This window comes from Lepus europaeus, chromosome 16 (genome assembly GCF_033115175.1).
Source record: "Lepus europaeus isolate LE1 chromosome 16, mLepTim1.pri, whole genome shotgun sequence".
NCBI classification, from domain to species: Eukaryota; Metazoa; Chordata; class Mammalia; order Lagomorpha; family Leporidae; genus Lepus; species Lepus europaeus.
Window position 1 is genome coordinate 17,323,502 of NC_084842.1, and position 15,286 is coordinate 17,338,787.

At 36.2% G+C, this 15,286-nt stretch overlaps 1 protein-coding gene and 1 pseudogene across 1 annotated transcript in view; both read right to left on the bottom strand.

Annotated features, from left to right (window-relative positions):
• Positions 1–15,286, bottom strand: part of SGCZ (sarcoglycan zeta) — a 1,230,796-nt gene that overhangs the window by 562,735 nt on the left and 652,775 nt on the right. The gene's annotated exons all lie outside the window — the stretch shown is intronic.
• LOC133775024 (ubiquitin carboxyl-terminal hydrolase 14-like) lies at positions 11,401–13,016 on the bottom strand (annotated as a pseudogene).

Here is a 15,286-nt window from a genome sequence, read left to right on the forward strand (position 1 = left end):
AAGGCACATTAGCAGGAAGCTGAGTCAGAGGAAAGCAGCCAGTACTCAAGCCAGCACCCTGCTATGGGATGCCAGCACCACGATCCACTGTACCACAACTCCAGCACTACTCAGGTCTTGTTGAAATAGACAACAGTAGTCAGTAAAGCAATAATTATAACTTACATGTGAGTTACAAATATTTTATCACAACATAAAGAAATGAAATTTACCTAAAAGCTCAGAGAATATTTACATATATGTATATGCATTTAGAATACCTAAGCATGCAAGTTCTGTTCTATCCCAATTTAGGCTAACGTATCCTGTTCCTTTACATTTGAAATAATTTCTGATCACAACTCCTCTAATGGGTTACACTATCCACCGTTAGGTTATGACTATTGTATGAAGAACACTGAACTACAAGGGCCCAAGCATTATGTCAATAACAATGCAGATAAAACAGAGTGATGGCAGGAGTTTTTCTTTGCTGTGCTCTAAATACTAATCTTAGGACAGACGTATGTCAGCACGTATTTTGATAGTTTGTCAAACAGGAAGTTACTTCTAAAAGTGATAGGAACTTCATATGCACAGATTTCACAAAATTTGCTGCAATAAAATGACATTTTTTCTTATTTATGCATTTTATTATTTGTATGGCAGAGCGATGCAGAGAAAGAAGCAGAGAGACAGAGTGAGAGCTGTCTGTAGATAGATGGATAGAGCTTTCATGCTCTGGTTTCACTCCCCAAATGCCCACAGTGACCAGGGCAGGGTCATACCACAGCTGAGAGCCAGGAAAGCCCAGGTCTCTCACATGAGTAGCAGGGAGGTAACCACTTGAACCATCACTTGGCTGCCTTTGAGGGAGGAAGTTGGAATAGGAAGTGAAAGTAGGATTTGAACTCAGATACTCCCATGTGATACACAGTAATCTTAACCAAAGTCTTAACCCCTAGGCCAAATATCTATCTCGAAACATATCTTTGAATTCTAATTTTCCCAAGTAGTTTTTGAAATACCCTTGCTGGTATAGTTTGTACTGATATGATCAGTATTTTAACCTAATAGTTTATATAAAATAAGTGTTATCCATAGAAATTATCTAATGCAACCTCTTCTGATCCATGAAAATTATATAAAACATCCTGCTCAGCTGCTATTTGACCCCTTTTTAAATAATTTAGTGAGGGTAAATTCACTTATGTGCCAAATAACTAATTTAGAGCAGGAATAACTAGATTCCAATTTAAAAACGTGACAGTAATGAATAAATGGCATTGTAAAAATCACAAAAATAGCAAAACTCTCAAATTTTATTGTTTGTATTTAAAATTACCTAACTCAGCATTGTATATTTCAACAGGATCTTAGTTCTGTCCCGAGGAATTTAACAATCTATTTGGAGAGGTACAACACAGTTAGACTCTGTGCCCTGTCTCTCCCAGCTACTTTAAGTAGCTTTTCACTTCCCTCTTTACCTAATTTGTATCTTCCTTCAATATAATTTTATTTACTATGATACTTTGTAGTAACAAAACATGAGCAGTCTAGAAATTAATGAAAAGAAAGGATTCCAACATGAAACATAATTCAAAGAAATAGATTAATACTAAATCATGAGTTATAGAAGGAATGGTTGAAGCATTCCTTGCTAGCTTTTGATTTTAGTCATCAAAGCCCTTCTAAATACCGAGAGTAAAAAGAAGTATTAATTGTAGTTAACAGATGTGATCATACCTAGTTTATGTTTTATGAAATTCATGCAAGAAAGTTGTATTTACATGTGTTATTTGTAGCTATAAACAAAAATTGGTCTCTGGGAAAATGAATATATATAGTATCTTTATACCATTTTATAATACTTGGAGTATAATTTTACTGCTGTAAATGATCATGTTCCATTTATCTGTATTTTTATTATATCTCATTAATCATAGCTATGATTTACTCGAGCTACATCATATTCAGAAAATTCTCTCTGCTTTAAAATGTTACTTTATGATATGGTTTGCAGATATGTTTTTTGAGAAGAAGCCAGAGCTGCTGGTATCTAAGGTTGGCAGTCCTACCCATAATGCACTTCAGAGAACAGAGAATTGAATGTGGAGTGGATAATTCAGGAAAGACATTTAGACAGGGAAGTGGCTTTTGTGAGAATTCACGAAGAGACATATTTAGGGAGGTTGCTGAGCACCGGGATGTAGGACAAAAAGCAAGATGTGGCCATGAAAATGAAGGCAGGGGAAAGAAACATAAACGGTTGTGTGACTGGGAAAGAGTGTGCCTGTTGAAGACGTGGGAGAGTGAATTTGTGATAGGAATGAGTGTAATGTAAAAGGCATTCACAGTGACAATTGAAGAAAGAAATAATGATGTTATGTGAGAGTAGCATAAAATATGCACACTAGAGAACTAGGATACTAACAGCATCAATAATAAATTGAAATCAGGTTTGCTGATGGTATTAATGGCTTCCTATTATTTTTAAGACTGTAAATACAATTAATTAAATAAAAGAGAACACTTTCCTTTTTATCAGGTACCAGAATGCAGAACTGCAGTGAAAGCCGGTAGGTAATGCCCCCAAACCTTGTCCTTCATTGAGGCAAAATTCCACATATATATTTGGTTTCTTCAATAGCAGAGATGAAAGAGCATTGATGCAGTAAAATGGCCCTGGCTTTTCTGCTACCTTAGAGGACAGAATTCTCTCCAGAAACTAATGGAAACAATAGCCGCCCACACTGGTCTTATCAGAACTCTATTCACTCACTTTGAAAGGATCAATGTCTAATCATAAAAGTAGTTTTAAAATAAACAGAGTGTATATACAAGAAGGCAAGAATCACAACAATACTCAACCAAAAAGCAGATAACCACAATGCAAAGAACAGATAGAAACTGAAATCAAGTAGCTTGCAAACAACATTCATACTACATTAGTTTGCACCAAAACATAAAACAGAAAGGGCATAAATAGTATTTGAATATTTTTATCATTAAAAGCAATGTCTCTTTGCATAAGGTAAGACTTTCTGAGAGCAAGCAAGCATTGTGCTGAGCACAAAACAGAGGCAGGTGCCTGTGGCCTCTGCTTTTTCTCAGAAAAAATTAGAATAATTAACAGATCACATAAAGGAGATTGAAGAAAAAAATGTCACCTCATGTGTCTTTAAGTAGGGGCCTCAACTTTTTTCCCAAAGTCTAGTACCTAGAATCTTAGCCACACTTTCCAATATCTAGGCATCTTCCAGCTCCTTGCAGTTGACGGGTTATAAAGAAGTGATATTTACAAATTCTCACTCATTTTCTTTGAAGAAGCTGTTTGCCTTTACTCTTCTTTCCCTTTCCTCTCATTGTGAGGCTGTGGTGGGCCAGGAGCCAGTTCTTATATGTAGGATGGATGCTCAGTGCAGTTGTTCATCTATTTTATCTCCTTGAAAGCCACAGTGATGGGGGATGAGAGAGAGAGAGAGAGAGAGAGAGAGAGAGAGAGAGAGAGATCTTCCATTCATTGGTTCACACCACAAATGAGGCCAGGCCAACATCAGGAGTTTAGAAGTCTATCTAAGTCTCCCTGGAGGGTGGCAGGGAGCCAAGTACTTGGGTCAACAACTGCTGCCTCCTAGGTACATTAGCAGGAAGCTGATAAGAATGGAAGAGCCCTGACTTGAAGCAGGCACTCTGACAAGGGATGCAGGCATTCCCAGGGGTGGCTCCATCTGCGTTGCACCACAATGCCTGGGCTAGAGGTCCATAATTTAGACAGTAGCAGTGCAGTGTGATAAAAAGAATCCAGACTTCTAAATGGTCTTTAGGAACAGAACTACTTGCGTATCCCAGACTGCACACAACACTCAATTCTGAATTTTTCAGTGAGAGAAAAATAAACTTTACATTTGGCCTTTGCATTTTTGGGGTTGCTTTGTTGCTATAACTTGACCTGTGCACTAATTTCTTTGGATATTAGAGCAGCTTAGCCTGCACTCTAACCTGTTTAAGTTTCAAGCAGTTTCTGGCATGTAAAATGCATTCTTTTTCCTGTTTTATTCAATATATAATTAATAAAAAATATTTGCTATGTGTCAGGATACTATGCATTCTATCTGTCCTTTACTTTTCATCAAGTTAAATATGTGCATATCTAATTTCTACAGGGCCAATGCAGGCATATGGGTCACTATATTTTTATCAGCAGCTAACACTATCACATTTCACAAAGCTAGCATATAAACCTCTGGTTTCGGTCCATCTCTATTGAAAAAGTTAGGAATCCCCCAATGGCAATGTTCATAATGCCAAGAAAGAGACTTTCTTGGGGTTCGAATGTCTCTTGAACAATATAAAGTGACAGGCAAATTGAATTCCATGGAAGCTTTGAAAGTAAAATGAGTAAATTTGCAAATAAGGTTAACAAGAAAATGGTTAAGTAAGATTAATGCAAGTGATAGTGTTAACTACAAATACATATAAATGAGACCAGTGCTTTCTCCCATGCAGATTCACATTAGAACTAGTAGAATTACAAAGAAACATTAATATCACCCTTGTTATCAAGTTCCTGACATCAGTTCTGTTAGTAATAAGGTTCTGCAAATGGCACACACCTTCCTTTGTATTTAGAATTATGATTCCTTGGATGTGATCATTTATTATACATGAATTCCATCGTCATGTTATGGTGTTAGCCATTTGTTTAATGTCTCACAGTATTTGTTTCATGGCATGTTTTAATAAACATACAAATTGTTCCCTTTGTCACTTTATTTGACAGTTAAACTGATAACACTGTTGTTGTATAGAATACATAGCTATTTAAATTTGTTCACTTTGTTCATTGTTCCATATTTTAAGGATAAGTTATTGTTCTTTCAGTAGAATTGAAATGTTTTTGAGCATACTACAATATGTCTTGATTAAATAGCATCTTCTGAATTCTGTATAATAGATGACTGTTTTCTTTCCATGGATCATCCAGTGACATTTTATAGGAGCAGCTTCTCCGATGCATGGCCTCTTGGTGCTGAGGATGGGCTTTTTAGAAGGAAATCATGCAATTTCTTCTCCATAGCAACTTCCAGTCAAGCCTGAAGAATATATATTCCAGGATGCTGTTCTTGTCTTACCATAAAGTATCCATAGGCTCCAGAGAAAATGATGGAGGGAAATCAAGCAGAAGTTTCTTTCCCAAAGGACACTTTAACTACCAATAACTGCTGATTGCTCAAAGGTGAGCAGTCAGAATTGCTCCCAGGGTTTGAATTCTGGTGCCCATAATATATAGCCTTGATATTATTGATATAAATGAATTACCAGTTGGTTCATTAACTTTGAAAATGACATTAAGGTAGCAGAAATACCATCCCCTTAAAAGGTCAACCTAGAATTCACAATAGTCTGGACTATGTGGAAAATGAATTGAAATAAATAAATAAGAAAGAAAAAAAATGAATTAAGGCAGCAAAGTTTCAGCCAATGCCAAAGTTCATTTAAAAAGAGGGCAGTCACATATTACTGCTATGGCAGACATTCGAAGAAGCATCGCTCTTATTCTAAAATGCTAAACGTGAGTCCAGAAAATGTCAAATAATTTGCATAACTCAATATTCAAACGTCTTTTCTGTCTCCCTGTTTTTTCTACATTCTGTAAAAATCACAGCAGTTCTCACAACTGGGCGCGCCTCTTCATTCTAGTTTTAGAAGCCTGGCTTGGGGCCGGCGCTGTGACTCACTTGGTTAATCCTCCATCTGAGGCACCGGCATACCATATGGGCGCTGGGTTCTAGTCCTGCTTGCTCCTCTTTCAGTCCAGCTCTCTGCTGTGGCCCGGGAGTGCAGTGGAGGATGGCCCAAGTGCTTGGGCTCCTGCACCCACATGGGAAACCAGGAGGAAGCACCTGGCTCCTGGCTTTGGATCAGCTAGTTCCAGCTGTAGCGGCCATTTGGTGGGTGAACCAATGGAAGGAAGACCTCTCTCTCTGTCTCTCTCTCACTGTCTAACTCTACCTATAAAAAAAAAAAAAAAAGAAAAAAAAAAGAAAAAGAAAAAGAAAAGAAGCCTGGCTTATCTAAATTCAGCTACTTTCTGGACTGGGATTGGTTGAATTATCTCTGCAAAACTCACCTGCTGAAGTCCTAACCTCCAGGATCCTACACTGAAAACTAGGTTTGAAAATAGTGACATTGTGGAGGTAACTATTTAAGTTAGGATGCGGTCACACTGGAGTAGCTTGGAGCCCGAATCCAACAGAACTGGTTTCCTTACAAAAATAGGAGAAATTTCGGCACATACGTAGAGAGAGCAGGAGAATGCTACATAAAGGCTGGAGTTGTACTTCCACCATCATAAATGAACACAAAGAACTCAAAACAACTAGCAAAACACGGGGAGAGAGACACGCAATAGGTTCTACCTCAGTTTTCAGAATGGTCTAAATGGTGGGCCAGACCATGAGATAAAGATTGCAGGTGTCATGCTTATATTGCTCATTTAGTTTCACATATAGAATAAGGAAATTATTCACTAGCAACTAGAGGGTCTCAAGAAATGGATATTTTTTAAGTGTATCTTCAAAAACTATACTGTTTACTACAAAGGAGTTGTTAAGTTCATATCCCTACATTGGTGGATAGTATTAAGAAAAAAAAAGGCATTTCTCAGATGCACATTTTCTCAATATAATATATATATATGTATATGAACTAAAATTTTAAATATAGCAGCTGATTGTCACCTATTCCATAAGTTAACACTTATGGAAAAATTAAAGGTTTAAGTGACAATTTGATGCATTTTTAAAATCTGATATTCTGTTTCTATACTGTTTTGACAGAAAAGATGGTCAGTGTATAGGCTAAAGAAAGGTTCTCCAGTTTTCTACATACAAGAAATAGAAATGTGATGACTGAATAAAGGTAAAAATACATCATTAAATTCTTTACATAACAATGACCACTCTGTAAACAAACAGTAACACAAAAAAGCAAATCTGAAAATAAATGTTTTTTGCATCTTTCAGAGTGTCAATAAGTACATTACGTCAAATATTATTTAAAATATATTTTATTTAAGAATTTAGTCCCCTACAAGGCAGAAAGTTACCCTACACCATAGAGTCCCTTTCTCTATCTATGTAAGTGACAAAACAACCATGTTTGCAAAGTGTTTCCAAGACCATGAATATTTGTTGAATTAAATTGCATTAATATTTCATGACTGAACACAACCTCTAACATGCATTATCTGCATTATTCACCTGGTATTATTTGATTTTGTTTGTTCTTTTTTCTATACAGAATAAAGACATTTTATTGGATAAGAAATTATTTTCTGTAGAAGGGTATGTGAGTCCTGAATTCCACTGCTTTCTCTGTTTGCTCTGTTACCTTGAGTAAGACACCAGCTGCCCTTATAAGGTTTACATTTATGTAAAATAAACATTAAATGTTTTCATTAAGAGTTACATGTTTAGATTAAATGAAATATTGCTTAACACATACAAAGTATTGTATAACAGTCACTGTAGCAAAGTAAATATATTCTTAAGCAAAACTACTAATGATTTATTAGCATTCCTATGAGAACTAGCAGGAAAGGTTAGTAAATGATTATAGGAACTATGTGTGATAGATTTTGGGGGTTTTAAGGAAATGCATTGCTGATAATAGACGGTTGTTTTTTGTCTGCTTAGGACAATCTTATCAAAATTATTACATACTCTATTCCTCTAAGCTTTAGTTAACTCTCCTTTATTGTGCTCTTTTGATTCAGCAGCTTGTTTAGTATCTATGAAGCAAACATTTATAGAAATGCATATCTTCATATAAAAAATGTCCTAACGCTAAAGTAAAGTCTGAAAGCTGAATTCAGTGTCAAGTATTATTAGAATTCATTTAAACTCATTAACATACAAGCTTTCCTCTCTCCCAACTTTACCATTAAACAAAAACATTCTTTTTTTTAAAATTAAAGGTCAATTTTGGTAGTCCAGAGATAAACACTAATAGTTTCTTTACCAATGAGTTACATCCAAAACTATCTGTATTAATAAAGGTACTTTCAAGAAATTCTGAGAAAGAACACACAATTTAAGAAAGTCAAACTGGTATGTAATTTGAGATTTTATACACTTTTTCAATAAAGAAAAGGTTATTCTTAGGTATTCCATTTAAGGAAGTTTTTCAAAATCTTTGGATAATTTTTTATTCTCTACTTCTAATATATGTCAAGTTGACATGGCAGGATTTTTGTGGGTTATAATGAATATATCTTTGTTCCTAGTATCAAAATAAATGATAAGTTGTAGGAAATAATATTCTTTGTTGTTTGTTCAAGAAATTATAACCAATTTTAAAGGGATATTGGTTACATATTCCTGTTTTTTGTTTGTACATTTTTAATTACACAGACTCAATATTAGGTTATTTAAAATTGTAAAATTTCCAACATACATAGTGTATCAGTTAATTACAGAAAAACACTGAAAAAAAATCTATAGTGATATTAGTGGAAGGCTTTTAAATAAATCAGTTTGAATTCTTACCTAGTTAAGCACAACCAGGTAACACATCAATTGAAATGACAGTAAAAGACCACTGAAACCACTGAGGTCTTCAGTTTTACTGGGATCCCCATGGATGTTCAGAGGAACTGAAAAAAATGAGTGACTCTCTGACATATGTAGAAAGAATCAGGTTCCATAAACTTCTCTTGACTTCTTCACAACAAGAAATAAGCCACACTTAAGTCAAGAAGGAATTACTTAATAGGTAATTCAGAAACTATCAAATGCTGATAATTGACATATATTGAATTTCTTTGAGGATCATTATATCTGGGAATCATGAAATCATTTTAACAAAAATATAAATAAGGAAACATTGATAAAACTGTGCTTTTAATTAAAGTGTTATAGCCTTCAAGTGAGTCTGGAGGAAAATTTAGTTTTATGTCTGTGTTTTGGTAGTATTGTTTTAATTACTATTTTACAGATGTATCCTAAAGTATTGTTATTAGATTGAAAACTGATGAAGAAATTTTATGTGCAAGACTCAAAGTTTCCATAACAAACTTTTCAATTAAGGTATTCTATCACAACTGCCAGGAGACCCTATGAAGTGCATATACATATAGTGATATATGTGTCCTCTGACAACTGGTATCTTGTGATAGGCAGCAGGAACAGTGCCACAGTGAACCAACACTTGTACTGATGGCCCTGTGCCGTACACCTGCCCGTGGAGGCCCACGACGGCCTTGATAGCTGGGGCAGGTGGGGTGTGTGACCTCACGTTGCTGTACAGCTTCAGTACCTGCCACCCCTTCCACCTTGGCCTTGCACTCCCAGGTTTTTAGTAGATGGCTTGGGCTTTTTTTCTACCAGTGATTTCTGGATTTTGGTGGGATCTGGCCTCTGTAGTTAAGAAAATAGCAAAGCAAAAAACCAGATATATATATATATATATATATATATATATATATATATATAGAGAGAGAGAGAGAGAGAGAGAGAGAGAGAGAGAAAGAGAGAGAGAGAGAGAGAGTCATAAAAGACATCATTCTGTTTCAATATCAGATGCTAAATTATTGCAAAATGTGATGCTGATAAACTGGAGAAAAAACAGACATATGTTCTAATTTGTAGAATCTACATATTCCTGAGGAGGCTCTAAACTAGAAAGTCATTTTATCTCTCATGAAGTCCTAGGAGGGTTAACATAACAAGTACTGTGTTGGCACCATTACCAAAGACATGGTTGGTCAAAGGAGGCATACCAAAGAAAGATGCCCAAACTAGACATAAAGGTTGAGAATAAATTAATCAAATCACAGAATAACTGAAAAAGATCTAGATGAATAATACCTTGAAATGTCTGTGAAGCTGAAAGAAGTAGATGTTTTAGCAGAGGGTGAATAGATAGAGACATAAAAACTGATCATGGAGAACTTTTTAGTGTTCTTAAGAAGAGTGAATTATTTCACAGGAGTAAAATTAAAGGGTTTTAGTTGTCACTTTAGATGGGTCACATTATAGTGTATAGAACAGATTCAATAGATTCCAGAGAGAATCCAGGAGAGCTGGTTAGAGGCTTATTGAATTTAAGAGCAAGAGATTTTGGCGAACTAACTAGGGAGCGAAAAAGAGGATGACGAGAAGTTAAATCATCTGAGATAAGATTGTAAAACGGGCAGAAATGAAGGAACATGGAAGAAAAATCTATCCTCACATCATATTTCTTGTTTGAAAAAGAATGGGTTGTCAACAAGTATTTGGATTGACAACAGATCAGTCTGGGGGCATTTTTACTTTCAGATTCACTGAGATGCTGCAGTGAGAATGTCTAATTAATAGCTGGTGCAAGTGTTTGTACTATCAGAGGCTCAGGAGGAAAAGTGTTATCTGGGAAAACTATTATGAGTGTCACTAGTATAATAGAAAACAACTTAAACCTTGAATCTGATGAGTGGATGGCTATAAGTGCAAAGCAAATTTTCAGCAGAAATGGTCTAAATGGTTTTACCTATCAGAGGAAAAAAAAAAGAAATAACAACCTCAACATAAAGATGAAAATTAATGTCATCAGGAAAACACAGAATAAAACATGGAAATGATGTATTTATAAATCTACTAGACAATTTCAAATTATCTTATTTCTTTTTTTTTTACTTATTTTATTTACTTTTTAAATTTACTTATTTGAAAGACAGAGTTACAGAGAGAGAGAGAGAGAGAGATTGAGAGAGACATCCTCAATCCTCTGGGTCACTCTCCATATAGCTACAGGAGCATCTTCTGGGTTTCCCACATAGGTGGCAGGGACTCAAGTACCTGGACTACCTTCTGCTGTTTTCTCAGGTGCATTAGCAGGGAGCTGGATGGGAAGTGGAGCACCTGAGACTCAGACCAGTTTGATATGGATGCTAGAATTACGGCCAGCAGCTTAACTTGCTGTGCCACAATTCCAGCTCCAAGTTCTCATATTTCTTGATAATGGTGCATTTAACATTTTAGTTCACTTTTTTGTTTTCTTTTTTTTACTCTTATTGATCACAATTTATTTTAAAGTCATGAAAAGCCAGCAAGGGTCCGGCTGGATAAATACTTGATTGTACCCATGATTCCATGGGATGTGGAAAGCAGCACTTAAGTATACAAGGAGAGCAACACTTCTTTTTCCACCTTCTTTGAAAAATTTTGTTAGATAAGGCAAAGGATGGGCAGCTACTGAGTGGTGGTTTGAACCATGCAACAACAAATAATAGGTAGTAAGTGCAATAAACATCGGATTGCTAAACCAGCGGCTCAGGGAAAAAAGCAGGGAGAAAAATTACCACAACGTAATGGTTGAAAAGCATTTGAACTCGAATATTTAAAAATTAATGCAAGAAATTAGCTTTTTAAAAATGTCTTCCATTCACCTTTATATATGGCAGCACAACCCAAAGAAAAATTTTTCTGTATTTTTTCAGTTTGAAATTTGGAGCAGGTCTGCTTCTGCCCTCATTTCACATGAGGGGAAACAGAACCACCTAAATGTCTTTCTCTAAAGCTCTGGATTATAGAAATGATCAACAAACAGCATTTCAAACCTAAGCATAAATAGCTACATGAAGATTACTGTTCATTTTCCTCTTCCATTATTTCAACTCTGCGAGGCCCGTAGAGTAAAACAGGCGATATGCCAGTTTCCACCACCAGAAAGCCACGAGATAGCCTCTGGTGTGATGATGCTGACCTTATCATCATCAAACTTAATCCATTCATCGTGTTTCCTTTTCACCCATGATACATAATGACCTGAAGAACTAGACCTTCCCTGGTGTGTCAGCATTGCTTGTGAGTCAGAGTATCCACAATTATTGGAGCCAATATCATCTGCAAATGAAAAGCGTTCACACCTAACTTCTTTCTGGGGACTGCTCTTCTTGTCACTTGTATTTGGCTGCTGATTCACTTTTTTATCTTCTATATCCTTGAATTTTGATCGAAAAGAGACCATTTTCTCTTGATGTTCTGGTGTACATAATTCATACACATCCAACATAAGAGGAAATTTGACATCCTTAAGAACTTTGGCATTCACAGATTCCTTTTCTTTATAAAAAAAAAAAAAAAATCTAACCACCTGAACAGTCAAGTAAGCAGGAAGCCGGCTGATCTGGGAAGATTTGATGTACAAAGCATTTCTTTGCAATGTTGGAGACTGTTTAGTGATTTCTTCCTGAAGTCGCAACTTAAGTCCTGTAAAAAGATACTTGACTTCCTGATTGATAAAACAGCTAAGCTGAAGCTGATTTTCATTTCCTTCGGTGACTTCTTCTTCTTTAGATTCTATACATTTCATGGTAGTTTCAAACTCAACACCAAAGAACTGATCAATTAAACTTTTCTTTATAGAAGGTGCCACCGCTGCTGCAGACGAATCTGTCTCTAACAGAATCATCCTCTATGGCTTCCAATTTCTGTTGCAATACTCGCATCATTTGTATCCAACATTCACTAGCATCCTGTTGAAGATACTGTTCTTCTTCACCCTTCTCCGCAAACTGTGGGAAAGCCATGTGCAAAAACTGCAGTAGAATAATAGGTGGAAGTTTTATCCATGGAATCAAACAAATCTCTAAGGGCTGCAGTAATATACTGTGCCGAAGCCATTTCCCCTGAAGTTCTCAAGGCACCTGCATACCTTTGAAGGGCATCTTTGAGTTCAGGCACAGAACGAATACATTGAACTGTAGCCTTCATGTAACAAGTGTTAGCAAGGTTTGTCAATCCTCATGGTAATTGCATGGCAGATGCTAACTGTTCTTCTGTCATGTCTTCTACGAAGACAGTTTTAGCTGAGGGTTCTTCAGGAAGAGCTTCCGCTGACCCCATCATCAGTACAGTCATTCCATTGTTTATTTTGATGTTTCCCCAATCATCATCCTTCAATGTTCCTCCCTTCACCACAACTTTCTGGCTGGCTGGCTGGACACCAGTCAGCGCAAAAAGTTGAGCCTTGAACACCATGGGCGGTTCATCGGTATTCAATTCTACACCTCCAAATTTCTCCTTTCCCCACTTTACAGTAACTAGAGTGGCATGGCGGAGCGGGGAGAAGGTGGCGGTGCGGGAGAGCCGGGCCTGGCAGGGGCGGCGAAGGGAGACGGACTAGCAGACTCTGAGGACGGCCAAGGCAGAGGTGCGGCAGTGGCGGCGGCTCATTTTTCTTGTTTTCAAAACAATGTTCTTCCTATAGATTTCTTTGTACTTCTAGGATTCACTGCAAGCTCTTAGTTCTTTGTCCATACAACCTCCTCACAAGTTTGTCTTTGCCCCTTCCAACTACCATGCTATGTTCTATTCCTGAGTCTTTCTCATGCCTCTGAATCTTAATTGTCCCATATGTGGAGGAACACAAATTTCACATCACTGCCGCAGGTCTCTCTGTCTAACTGCCTGCTGAGTCTCTCTACAAAATATTCCCCGACTGCCTCAGTCCATCATGGCCTCTACATCTGTCGTATGCTTTTCTACTTGTTATTTCCATTAATGTGATCTTGGCCAGCCTAAGCAAGTTGTTCAGGTCAGAATCCATAGCCATAGCTTAAGTTCCTTATTTTCTCTCCTCTTTTTAACCCCACTTGCTAGAAAGTCCGGATGATTCTTTTCACTATGTAAATTTCTTGAAGTTTGCTACATTGCTTCATCAATTGTCACAGAAGGCCCAGAGCAGTCGTTCAATAAGCGCATTTGGGTGTAAATGAATACATTCCTTTTCCCTCATCCCAAACTGAAATTTATGTTCCCCATTACTCTTTGCTTACATATTAGAACGGAATCTCAATAATTCTCTCAGTATAAATTATTTTCCTTCCTCCCCTTCATCTTTTAAATTGAAGCCAGCATAATTTTTATGTCTCAATTTAATTGGTTCAATCACGTTCCTGAAGTTAATCAATATCACCGTATCCCTCTAAGAAAAATTATAAACTCCTTAGCATGTTTTCACGTTCCCTACACTGACAGCCTTGTTATATGCTGCAATAGTAATTCTTCTTAACTTCTTCCTGTAATGAATGGCTTCCCAGTTCAGTGAGTCCCTGGTGTCTCCTCAGACGCAGCTCAGTTTACTTATGCCTGACAGATATCCCTGTCCTTTTGCCCATCTCAGCGAGGTAAGCACTTCCTTTTTCTGTTTCTTCAAACTTCAATGGTGAATTAAATTCTCATTTTTCCTGAGCTCTAGGACTTTTGTAATAATATAACTATTTTAAAAAAAAAACTTTATTTTCCTATATTCCCCATTTAAAATAGGCTAATGCCATGTCAGACCCTCAGCAAATGTTGGTTTAATAAATAATTAAATATATTGCTTATGGGAATCTCACAATTCACTTACAATTATAAGGTAATACCAAATGTAAGATGATGATATAAGAATACAGAAAATGTATCTTTAGGGATTCTACATAAACTGGGGTCAATATTAGTGAAAGCCTGGACAATGCTAATCAGAAGAATTCTGTTGAATGTTGCAGGAGATAGCAATCTACTTGCATTGTGTCTCACCACAGATATATTCTTCCTAACAGCTGTGGGAGAATAGCCATTAAGCATGACTTTTCGTCAAGCTCCCTCCATTAGTAATGAGCTCATAAAGTCAAAGAGCAAAAGCTTTTAAGGGCCATATTCTTTTACAAGAAGGATAGATTGCTTCGTAAAGATAATAGGAATTGCCAAGAGGATAAATCAAATCACTATCACAGGACTTTTTTTTCTTTTCAGGAAAATCAGCAGATTTCAAAAAATAACACATAAAGGAGTATTCATAGTTAGTAGACTCTTGGATAATTTTTAAAGCCTAATGATAATGAATATATTCATTTATGCAAAATTTTTCATGTTTCAAAATTTTAAATTAAATTAATTCAAATTAAATTCAAAAGTATGGAAGCAATAATGAGCATTCTTCTTTAAACATAAACAACCAGAACCTTAACAAAAGAAAATCAGCAAGGATTCTATACTGAGATGGAAAATAATCTTCATATAAACAACTGTGCTATTTTTTTTATTTTTTGACAGAGGGAAATTCCAAAGAAACAACAGTTTCAGTGGATTCTAATAGACCCAGGTAGAGACAGAAACTATTTTCTTAAAGATTCTGTCTTGACCATCAGGCTTTATGAAAAGATGACAGTGGATACTTAATGAAGATCAGATAAATACACTTCTAGATCTAGTGATGTCTTTACACATGTTGAGAATTAACCAAAAATACTCATATTGACTTTATATTTGGCTTGCAAAAC